We start from the raw sequence: 12,160 nt of genomic DNA, 5'->3' as shown, positions 1-12,160 counted from the left end.
ACACACACACAGAAGACTATTGACTATTATTCAGCCATAAAAAAATAATGAAATATTGCCATTTACAACAACATGGATGGACCTTTAGGGCATTATGCTAAGTCAGATAAGTAAGAAAAAGATAAATATCATATGATTTCACTTACATATTAGAATCTAAAAAAACAAAACAAAACAACTCCAACAATCCTGAATTTACAGATACAGAGAACAGATTTGTGGTTGTCAGAAGTGAGGAGGGGAGGGGCAAAATGGATGAAGGAGGTCAAAGGTACAAACTTTCAATTACAAAATAAGTAAGTCCTAGGGATATAATGTATGGCTTGGAAACTATAGTTAATACTGTACTGTATATGGGGATCCCTGGGTGACTAGGTGGTTTAGCGCCTGCCTTCAGCCTGGGGCGTGATCCTAGAGTCCCAGGACTGAGTCTCACATCAGGCTCCCTGCATGGAGCCTGCTTCTCCCTCTGCCTGTGTCTCTGCCTCTCTCTCTCTGTGTCTCTTATGAATAAATAAATAAAATATTAAAAAATAAAAGGTATAATACTGTACTGTATATTTAAAAGTTGCTAAGAGAGTAGATCTTAAAAGTTATCACAAAACCCCCAATTATAACCCTATGTGATGATAAGTGTTAACTAGAGTGGTGATCATTTTGCAATATACACAAGTATTGAATTATTATGTGTATACCTGAAACTGACACAAAATTATATGCCAATTTATACTTCATTCAGAATCAAATTTGAAGCTGTTTCATAGTCACTTAAAAGAACATTCTAGTCTCCAGTAGTATTAAATTGAATGTAGTTAGATCATATTCTTATTTAACTTGTTTATTAAGAAAAAAGTCAAAAGCATCACATAAATTATTTTTTTTTTACAGATTTTATTTATTTATTTGAGAGTGTGCACTGGAGAGCATGTACACACAAGTAGGGGGAGGGTCAGAGGGAGATGGAAAAGCAGACTCCCCACTTAGCAGGGAACCTAAACTAGAGATCTATCCCAGGACCCTGAGATCATGACCTGAGCCAAAGGAAGCCACTTAACCAACTAAGCCATCTAGGCACCCCCATAAATTCAGTTTCCATTTCTATCAGGAAGCATCTAATTGTTCAATAAACCCTATCTATTATCATAGGCTTTTTAGAATTAGTCATAGGTTCAACAACAAATAGTTTATGTAAATCTAGACTGATTTCATGAGTAAACAGTAAATATTCTGTTTTTTATTTATGAGACAAGATTTTTTTTAATTCCTTTTTAATAATATAAAGAAATCTATGACAATACTGAATGAAATCTTTACAACTATCACCAAATTGTGGGGAGGGGATACCTGGTGCCCTCATCCTCATCTCTCTTTGCTTCTCAGCCAGGAAATCTATTTCATTTACATATCTCAATTATAGAGATTAATTCAACATTATCCTAGTATATAAATAAAGGCTAGGTTTAATGATAATTTATTAATCACGAATGAAAAAAAAACAGAGGCATTTGGAGTACCTCAGAATTCCCTCCAAATATTTTGATAATTCAGACTTTGCCTTAGGCCCCAATTTCTCATCATCTATTTCCTGTGTCAATGTTCTTTGCACTGTAACTTGACAGTTCCTCCTACAAAAAGCACTTATACTTTCCAAGCCCTTGTCTTTGGACTTGAACATGTGATTCTTTAGTCAATAAAATGTACACTGAAATAAGAGTGTGTCAGTTCCAAAGCTTAGGTCTTAAGGGTAATTGGTGTTTCTACTTATTTTCTTGTGCCTTTACCATTTGTGCTTTAAAAGTGCATAACCTGAATAGCTGGCTGGTCCAACGAGGATGAGAACCTTGTGAAAAAGGCCTGGACCCAACCTATGGCTTAGAGCCACCCAGCCAACATCATCAGAGCTACTCCACCTAACCCTCAGGTATGTGAGAAATAAAGTATTATGGTTGTATGTCACTGAGATTTTGTGGCTTTCAATAAATATGCAATAGCTGAGTGATACAGGGGATAATTTATTTTTGATACAGGGGATAATTTTAATTTTGATTATACATTCCATCATTTCTTTTTACTCATTGTTCCTATCTGTTGCTTTGGGAATAAGAGGTTCCTTTTCCTGAAACAATTTAATGAAAGGAATGCTTTTGCAATCTATCTCCTACCTCAATGCTCTTAGTTATTTGCTTAGTTATTTGCCAAAAAAAAAAAAAAAAAAAAAAGTTGCATTATTGGAAAGGAATGAAAAATTCTGGTCTTGGATAGGAATAAGAACTTGGAACCATTTGAGAGTTACAGTATTTAACTATCTAAATTATTTCTGAACTATTTCTGGAAGTAGTATAAGCTAAAATTCATGACTATTTTTGTTCTCGCAACAATGAAATTTCTAGGACAGGTACTAAATAAAGTTGCAGACATATTTCCTGGGAATAATAACTTCCAGATTCCAGCATTCTACACTAAACACGACATAGTTTTGGCTTGTTGCTCTTTCCCAGAAATGCATATACTCAATTTCAAGTATAAAGGCAAGAGGTTAAACTAATATCTATCTGAGGCTCTATAGGGCAAATACTATAGAACTCCAAATTGCTTCTGGTATGACTTCCTGTACATTTGAGGCTAAAGGGATAAACTAGATCTTGCAGCTAGAGTTTCTACTTTCAACCCAGCAGTCACCAAGTTGATGTACCTTCATAGGACTTTGAGGGAGAAAGTACACATCGTGAAGCATGGCCATATGGCTTTTCCTGAAGCTTGTGGTAGTGCTTGCTGGTTTTCAGGCAAAAGCAGTGGTCTCTATTGTCTAGCCCACCACCAACAGGTGAGTGCTAAGTAATGGTGGTGGCAGTGGCCACCATATTTGGCAGCTTTCCTGTTTGTGGCTGAGACCCTGATGCTCCAGTCCATGGCTACAGTAGTCTCCTTACTATAATACAGATATGCACAACAACTGAACATTCAGCCCTGTTGTCTACTACTTCTAAGATTTAGAGATTTGCATTTCAGAATGTTTTTATGGACAAAGGAACTTTAACATGTGCTAGGTTCTCTGACAGATAAGAAAATCTCAGGATAATTAGTCACCCACTCCAAACTGGATAGTCACCTCAACACAATGTTACATAATCTTGAGAAGTGCTAAGAAAATGCGTAACTCTTAGAGAAGACAATGTATTACAGTGTTTGCCTACTGGTCTTTTTGATTTTCCACCTGACAAAGTGTAAGTATTATGCAAATATAATCCAATAAATTTACTATAGTTTCTCAAAATGTCATATTTTTTTATTTTTTAAAATATTTTATTTTATTTTTTTAAAGATTTTATTTTTAAATAATCTCTACATCCAATGTGGGGCTTGAACTTACAACCCCAAGATCAAAAGTTGTCTTGTTTTTTTTAAATTATTGTGAAAACACAATATGAAATCTTACATTTTTAGATGTGTAATCCCTTTTTTAAAAAGCCTTTTTTTTATTCACTCTTTTTAAATAAGATTTCCTAGTTTTAGCCAATCACATTGCTGCCCAGGTGGAGACTGTACTTCTTAATCTCCTTGCAGCCTAAAGTGGGCTGAGACTATCTCTAGTCGAAAGGATGGGAAAGTTATGTGTGCAACTTCTGATGCAGCACCCTCCCCCTGTCCATTCCCTACCCCCTCTCCCCAGCTGGCTGGGACAGTGAGAACTGGAAAGCTGCTTCAAACCAGATGCCTCTCTTCTTCTGCCTATCTCTAGACTATTAGATGACACAGAAATAAATTTTAACTTGTTTAAGTTACCATATTTGGAGGTCTCCTTGTATAGCAATTTAACCTGAAATCTAACTAATGCTGATCTTTAGAGTAGCTTCATTTCATATCTGAAAATAGCACACACACTATCAGGAGGAAACTGCCTTGACAAGCCCTTATCATCTGGGAAGACCAATGACCAAACAGTAAAAACCAAGAAACTGTCTGTACTTTTTTAAAGATTCATAGCAATGTAAATTCTACCATTTCTCTATACTTTAACAATTATTTTTTTTACTCCCGAATTCCTGCTTGCTGCATTTATACAATTTCTTTTTGTTCAATTTTGTATCACTGTCCTTATACACTCTTTTGTGTAGGGGTGGTGTCTGGGTGGTTCAGTTGGTCAAGCATCTGAGTCTTGATTTTAGCTCAGGTCATGATCTCAGGATCCTGCGACTGAGCCCCACCATGAGACTCTGGTGCTCAGCACAGAGTTTGTTTATCCCTTTCCCTCTGGTCCCTCCCCCTCACATGCCCTCTCCCCCGCCCCAAATAAATAAATACAATCTTTTAAAAAATATTTTGTGTATGTTAAAACAGATACTGAATCATACTATCTCCTTTCCCAGGTGAGGAACCCTGATGTTTTTAATCTATTTTTCTACTTGAATCTATCTCTCTTCCCTATAATTGGTTAGTGGCTCAACAGAACTCTCAGATGCTCTTGTTCTGCTTTATATGCCACAAAATTGAAAACTATATTCCATGAAAGGAATAACCAATGTTGAACATGGTCAAGGAAGATCATACTTCCTAGATCTGTCTTTAAATATTGTAATACTGCATTCTAGTATCATGCTTTCTTCTTTAATAACAGTAAAACATAATTGGTCTTTTCCTGTGGTTTACTTGAAGTAGAAAGAAATCCCAAAGAAAGGATGGTGAGAGAAAAGAACATTTATAAGATTTTCAGAATTATCATCAGAATAAGAATAGGAAATACTATAAAAAAGAGGAAAATATGCCACTGATTTGTTTATTTTAAAAATTGCTTAGGCCCATCAAACAGTAAGATCCCACACAATCCATGGAAAAACAGTCTGCCCAAAGCATGAAGTAGAAGAATCAGGTGCTCACAGTGAAGGCTTGCTGAAAGCATCTAATGTTCCCAGTCCGAGAAAACAACCAGTTATTGACTATTCAACTACTGACAAACAACATGACAATGCAAGTAGATCCAAACTGTTTCTGGTATACAGTTTAAAATAAATTCACATATGATCTCCATAAAAATGGAAATCTATTCATTTTCATTACATCACCAAGGCAAGTAGCCTCCCACATAAGAAAATAAAACTAACTTAAGAGCAAAAGTCTTAGAAATGATTTTCTTAACAGCTGAAATAACTGAATCCAACCTGGTATAGTATGAATTGTGTGGCTGCAAAATGCAAACAGAAGGGGGTCTAATCTGTTTATATTTAATGTGAGCCTGCAAAATCATGATGTAAACGGAGTTTAGAAGATGCCGAGTAATCTGAAAGTGACAGACATGATCCCCATTTTCTTAATTCAATGACTCAAAGTAGTTTCCTGAAAGCAGTGTCTCAGTTTATCCAAAACTGTAAATTTAAAAAAATTTTAAATGTGTTTTACAAGATTGTCCATACAACTGCTGATTGTTGTCAATATACCATTAATTTGTGATAAACTTTGTTGGCTAGGGACATGAATAAAATCTCTGCTAGCAGAATGCAGTCTAATAGCCAACAGCAAATAAATTTGTTATTTCTGAAAATTTCTAATGATATTCAGAAAAGTAAAGAAAAGCGCCTGCTTGAGTGAGACACAGAAAATGCCATCTCCAAATTCTGGGGACAGAACATAAGACTAAGGCTCAGAATCACAGTCCCCAGGCTCTTCCCTTCACTCATGACCTAGGGCATGTCCTTTGATATTTCCATGGATATTGATTTCTCCATCTATAAAGGCAGTTTGGATTAGTGACGATGACAATGTGATAAAAGTGAACCAGATCTGAGCTTTCCAAAGCTAACTGAGCACCAGACTCACCTCAAGAAAGAGCGATTCCTGAGCCCTCCTTTCAGATATTCTAATTTAAGACCAGGATGAGGCCCTGGAATCTATGCATATTTTCTTTTTAAGTTTCCCAGGTAACTAGGATGATTACCAGTTTTGAGAATCACTGCGCCAAATGATTTGTCAGATTTCTACCAGATGCATTTTAAAAAGATTTGTGATATGTTTTCAAAAACGTATAAAATGATTTTTCCTTTACTAAAGAAGAAAAGCTGCAGAATAACAAATTATTAATCACAGATTTCTAGTACTGCTTTTTTCATGGCCAACTTTAGATATAATGAAAAATATTTAATTTGGTTTAAATCCCCTAAATATCCGGGAATGAGAATCAAATTACAAAGAAGATGGATAAACATCTTGAAAGGCAAAGATGTATGTTTTCAGCATGAACACTTTACTTTCTTAATCATAGATAGCAACAGTATCAGCAGCTCCTAGCCACTGAAGCCAGATCCTGACCAGAAAACATCTACCCAGTAAGAAACTGATGACCCACAGTCTCTCCCGGAAAGGCTTGATTCTTTTTTTTTTTAAGACTATTTATTCATGAGAGATACAGAGAGAGGAAGAGATGTAAGCAGAGGGAGAAGCAGGCTCCCTGCAGGAAGCCCCATGCAGGACTCAATGCTGACTCTGGGATCATGACCAGAGCAGACGCCCAAACACTGAGCCTCCCAGGTGCCCCAAAGGCTTGATTCTTGACAGTTACTTAGGAAGGCCAGGAATCATGAAATGTAGTACTAGCACCTCTGAAAGGCTCTACTTGCCCAAAACAGAAGAAATTGGAAGACAAAAATAAAGGTCTCTCAAATATTTTCTATACCATTTTGAAAATTAAGCTGATGATCTGGTTTAGATAAACTACTGGAATGTGACCTCTAGATCTGGCGATACTAAGGTGACTGCCTATACTTTTGGACTTCTATTTTCTGCACCAATGGCTCATTTTCTTCCTCCTTTCAAAATCTGAACTGGAATCCATATTCTTTATACTACCCATACCAGTTGGATATGGATATAGAAGATTTTTCTGTTCACATTCTCCTTTCCAGGATCCCTTACTGAAATGCTTTTTGCTTTCTTTTGGCAAAGTGCACATGAGTATTTCTTATCTTAGAAATCCCAACTTCTATGTGTTTTTTTTTTTTTTTAAGAGTCTGTAATTAAACCACATGTATTATGGATAGCGGAAAATTCTTTTGAACGTTATTTTTTTCTTCAATCGTCCCTTCCCCCTTATTTTGTACCGGTTCTTAGACAAGAAGCGGCTAACTGTACTGAATTACTACCTTTTTCTTTTTCTTTTTTTAATTTTTATTTATTTATTTATGATAGTCACACAGAGAGAGAGAGAGAGAAAGAGAGAGAGAGGCAGAGACATAGGCAGAGGGAGAAGCAGGCTCCGTGTACCGGGAGCCTGACGGGGATTCGATCCCGGTCTCCAGGATCGCACCCTGGGCCAAAGGCAGGCGCCAAACCGCTGCGCCACCCAGGGATCCCACTACCTTTTTCAAAAGCACAGATGTTCTGGTGCAGGTGGAGAGGATATATGGCAAAGACCATCAAGATTTGGGGTTAGCATTTCATGACCCAGGACAGGTACAAAAATGAACTATAGATTGTTACTGATAAATATTTATTTCTGCGTGTACATAGGCACTAGAAGAACTCTTCCACAAGTGTTTTTGTTGGCCTTCTTTTGGAATCCATGCCTACTTGGACAATTTGCACAAGTGTGCCATGCTGGTTCTACTGTCTGGTCATTATTTGTTAGAGTTGAATAGGGCTCCTCTCTGCATCTATAGAAAGGGCCTTCTTAGCGGACTGCCAGTGCCATTTCACTGTCAGAAGAATTAATCATCTAGTCTGATGAAGATGTAACTCCATAAATGAGGCAATCACACAGTATGCTTTTTAGTTTCTGGCTTTATGTCTTTAAAGAGTGAAGGGGTTTGGTGTATTTTTATGTATTATAAACAATTACATAACAAGTTAATAAAACTAATAAAATGATTCTTATTGGTTCTTTTTTTAAATTAATTAATTTATTTATTCATGAGAGACACACAGAGAGAGGCAGAGACACAGGGAGAGGGAGAAGCAGGCCCCATGCAGGGAGCCCGATGTGGGACTCGATCCCCATCTCCAGGATCAGGCCTTGGGCTGAAGGCGGCGCTAAACCATTGAGCCACCCGGGCTGCCTGATTCTTATTAGTTCTCAGGAGAATTTATGAAAGGATTAATGATAAAGGACAACACCCAAAAAAACATGTAAATTTGAAAGCAAGATTATATTAATTTACTAGTTGTCCTAAGATTTATTAGTTCCGCAACAAAAATCAACATAGTAATTCTGACTTTAAAAACCTGAAAGGAAAAGTGGTTAATTGAAGCTTCATGTTCCTTTTATATTAAAGAGTGCACAAGCTGTTAAATATATAACAACCTTTTAAAATGTAACTTTATCTTGGCAAGCAGAATATATGTGGTTCTTTATTTTGGCAAGTAAAAGACATAAAGTAAGAGTGACTGATTAGGTCTAGGCAACAAACTGCACAGTTATTCCAAGTATTGTAATCCATGGAATTTTGAGTCTCAGTTCAGTAAATCTATGCTAAAATTATCTGACATGCTAAAATCTGTATATTTTATAATGATTTCACATAAAACATGTTACTAGAAATCACAGAAGAAATCTATAGTCCCAGACTTTCACTTTTTTAGATACATGTATCTAAAGTACAACACTATTTGTATAGCTTTTCCCATGGCTCCAACTTTTTACATGCATATATCACTGAAATCTATCTCCAGGAGCCCAGACCCTTATCCTGAGCATCAGTCTTATATCTCTGATTGCCAAGGAGACATTTCCATGAGATGTGCAAAGGTACCTTCAACTTGCTATGTCCAAACTGGATCGTATTATCTTTCTCTTAAACTTGGTCTGTTCATCATTCCTTTTTTACAGTAATGGCCATATCATTTATCTAGATACCCAAGGAGTCCTGCTAGATTCCTGCCCATACTCTACACTTCTCCTCCTTCCATATTTAGTGTTTAGCAAGTATGCCAATACTATTTGCTAAACATCTACTGAATTAAATGTCTTTCACTTACTCCAATAATCACTGCTTTATTTCAGACACCAATTAATTTTTATCTGTATTACTACAATAGCTTTGTAACTAGTTTCTTTTACTCAGTTTTACCTCATTTCAATTCATCCTCCACAATGCCTAGAGTGACAAGACACAAAACTCCTCTGCATAAGTTTCTTCAATTGCTCATTGTCAGGATTTATAAGAGCCTTTGTCACTGGCCTGTCAGCTGCTTCCTTTCCAAACTAATCCCTAAATGCCTCTTATAATGAAATATCATCTTTTGTAAATGCTGCTCTTCTGCCTGGAAAGCCATTCATCAATCAATTAATTTATTAACAAAATATTTATTGTCAATTATGTGCTAGACATCACATAGGGCTTTGAAGACACAGAGATTAAATACGTGATCCACAGGTTCCATCATGATCTCCTAGTGAACTTCTGATTATATTTCCCTTGACTCACTTTTAAATAGGAGACATTCAAGACATCCACGGATACTCAAGATAAACTCCTAACTTCCCTTTCAAACTGAGGTGAAGAGACACTTTTTCTAGGAACTCTCCTCAGCACTCCCATTACTCTCACCAGTGCAGTTGGGAACATTTTCTCCAGGGCATCCCTGGCACCAAGGACCCATTTCTATAACATTTTCATGCAGAGATGTAACTTTTGGCTTGTCTGAGTTTTTCCCCACTAGTCTCTGAGGCTCCTGAGATTAAGGGAATTACTGAATCCCACAGTCTACAAGGCCTACCTAGAGTCAATTTTATTCAGTAAATCTCATTTCAAAACTATTATATATTATATGGCCACAATGTACAGTTTTTTCTATTTATGCTGATTCTTCAAAGCAATAGAAGTTTTTAAGCCAAGACATTTTAAACTTTACATTTTTCTAATATGTTATAAAAAATTAAATTGCAAGGTAATAAAATGATTATTATTTGATTCTCAGGAGATATTGTAAAAGTAGTTCCTATCTTGTTTTCCTTCCTTATAGATTCTCATTTGCCACAAAAAGTTATGCATACAATCTTTCCTTAAGGCAAAATTTGTCTATACTAATTACAAATTTTTTCTAGTCTATACTAATTACAAATTTTTTCTAGCTTTATAAGAAAACAATTTCTAAGGAGAATTTGGAATACACAAAAAGGCATTAAAATAATGTAATTTTTAAACCACACATATTTTACACATTTACTTCTATAATTTTACATGCAACTCAGTTTTTTTTTTTAGATTTATTTATCTATTTGAGAAAGAGGGTGCATGCAAGCAGGGATGGAGGGATGGGGCAGAGGAAAAGGGAAAGAGAGACTCTAAAGCAGACTTCCCACTGGGTGTGGAACCCAACACAAGGCTCAATCCCATGGCTTCAAGATAAAATCAAGAGTCATCTGCTTAACCAACTAAGCCACTCAGATGCCCCTGCAACTCAATTTTTAAAATAAAATAGTAATATATAACATGTTGGTTTTCCTTTTTTCATCTAACATTATATTGCTAATCATTTAATGCTATTTGTAGTTCTTTATAAAAAAAAGACTGTATATTTCTATTCATTTATCTACTCCACAATTACTTCACAGCTATCCTTTATTTAGGTAAACATAGCATATTACATTTTTTCTTCAGCTAAGACAGCATATTACTATTATAATGACTGTATGATAAAACACATCATTATTATGAGTAATGCTGTGATAACATTCTTAAACATAAAATAACTGTGACTGGCACAAAAACAGAGACATAGATCAATGGAATAGAATACTTCGTTGTCAATTTTTGACAAAGCAGGAAAGAATATCCAATGGGAAAAAGAGTCTCTTCAATAAATAGTGTTGGGAAAACTGGATAGTAACATGCAAAAGAATGAAACGGGACCACTTTCTTATACCATACACAAAAGTAAATTCAAAATGGATGAAGGACCTAAATGTGAGACAGGAAACCATTAAAATCCTAGTGGAGAACATAGGTAGTAACTTCTTTGACATTGGCCATAGCATTTCTTACTAGAAATGTCTCCTGAGGCAAGAGAAACAAAAACAAAAATAAGCTATTGGGACTACATCAAAATAAAAAGCTTCTGCACAGCAAGGGAAATAAACAACAAAACAAAAAGGCAACAAAACGGGAGAAGATGTTTGCAAATGACATATCTGATAACAGGTTAATATCTAAATTATATAAAGAACTTATAAAACTCAACACCCCCCAAAAATGAATAATCCAATTTAAAAATGGGTAGAAGACATGAACAGACATTTTTCCAAAGAAGACCTACAGATGAGCCAATAGACACATGAAAAGATGCTCAGTATCACTCATCCTTAGGGAAATACAAATCAAAGCTACAGTAAAGTTATCACCTCACACTGTCAAAATGACTAAAGTCAACAACACAAGAAACAACAGGTATTGGCAAGGATGTGGAGAAGAGAGAACCCTCTTGCACCGTTGGTATGAATGCAAACTGGTGCAGCCACTCTGGAAAACAGATGAAAATTCCTCAAAAAGTTAAAAAGTAGAACTAGCCTATAATCCAGCAATTGAACTACTAGGTCTTTACCCAAAAAATACAAAAAGACTAACTTAAAGGGATACATGCACCCTGATAATTATAGAAGCATTATCTACAATAGCCAAATTATGGAGCCCAACTGCCCAGTGATAAATGAAAGGATGAAAAAAAATTGTGTGTGTGTGTGTGTGTGTGTGTGTGTGTATGTGTGTGTGTGTGTGAGAGAGAGAGAGAGAGATGGAATATTACTCGGCCATAAAAAGAATAAAATTTTGCCATTTGCAACAACATTGATGGAGCTAGAGAGTATTATGCTAAGCAAAATAAGTAAGTCAGAGAAATACAAATACCATATGATTTCACTCGTGTGGAATTTAAGAAACAAAACAAATGAGCAAAGGGAAAAAAAGAGAGAGAGAGGGAGGAAAACTAAGAAAGAGACCCGTAACTATAGATAACAAACTGATGGTTACCACAGGGGAAGTGGGTGGGAGGTTGGGTTAAATAGGTGTGTACCTGTGATGACCACCACGTGTATGTAAGTGTTAAATCACTATATGGTACACCTGAAACTAAGCTTACACTGTATGCTAACTAACTAGAATTTAAATAAAAACTTTTAAAGAAAGAAGAAAGCAAAACATTGTTACATCTCTATCTCTTGTAAGATATATTCTTAAAA

The 12,160-nt window shown here is 35.8% G+C and overlaps 1 protein-coding gene across 6 annotated transcripts in view; it reads right to left on the bottom strand.

Annotated features, from left to right (window-relative positions):
- ME1 (malic enzyme 1) overlaps positions 1 to 12,160 on the bottom strand; it is a 205,756-nt gene that overhangs the window by 18,930 nt on the left and 174,666 nt on the right. The gene's annotated exons all lie outside the window — the stretch shown is intronic.

The sequence above is a fragment of the Canis lupus genome, chromosome 7, assembly GCF_048164855.1.
Source record: "Canis lupus baileyi chromosome 7, mCanLup2.hap1, whole genome shotgun sequence".
In the NCBI taxonomy this organism is placed as follows: Eukaryota; Metazoa; Chordata; class Mammalia; order Carnivora; family Canidae; genus Canis; species Canis lupus.
The sequence above is the reverse complement of the archived record's forward strand: the minus strand, read 5'-3'. Positions and strand labels throughout refer to the sequence as shown.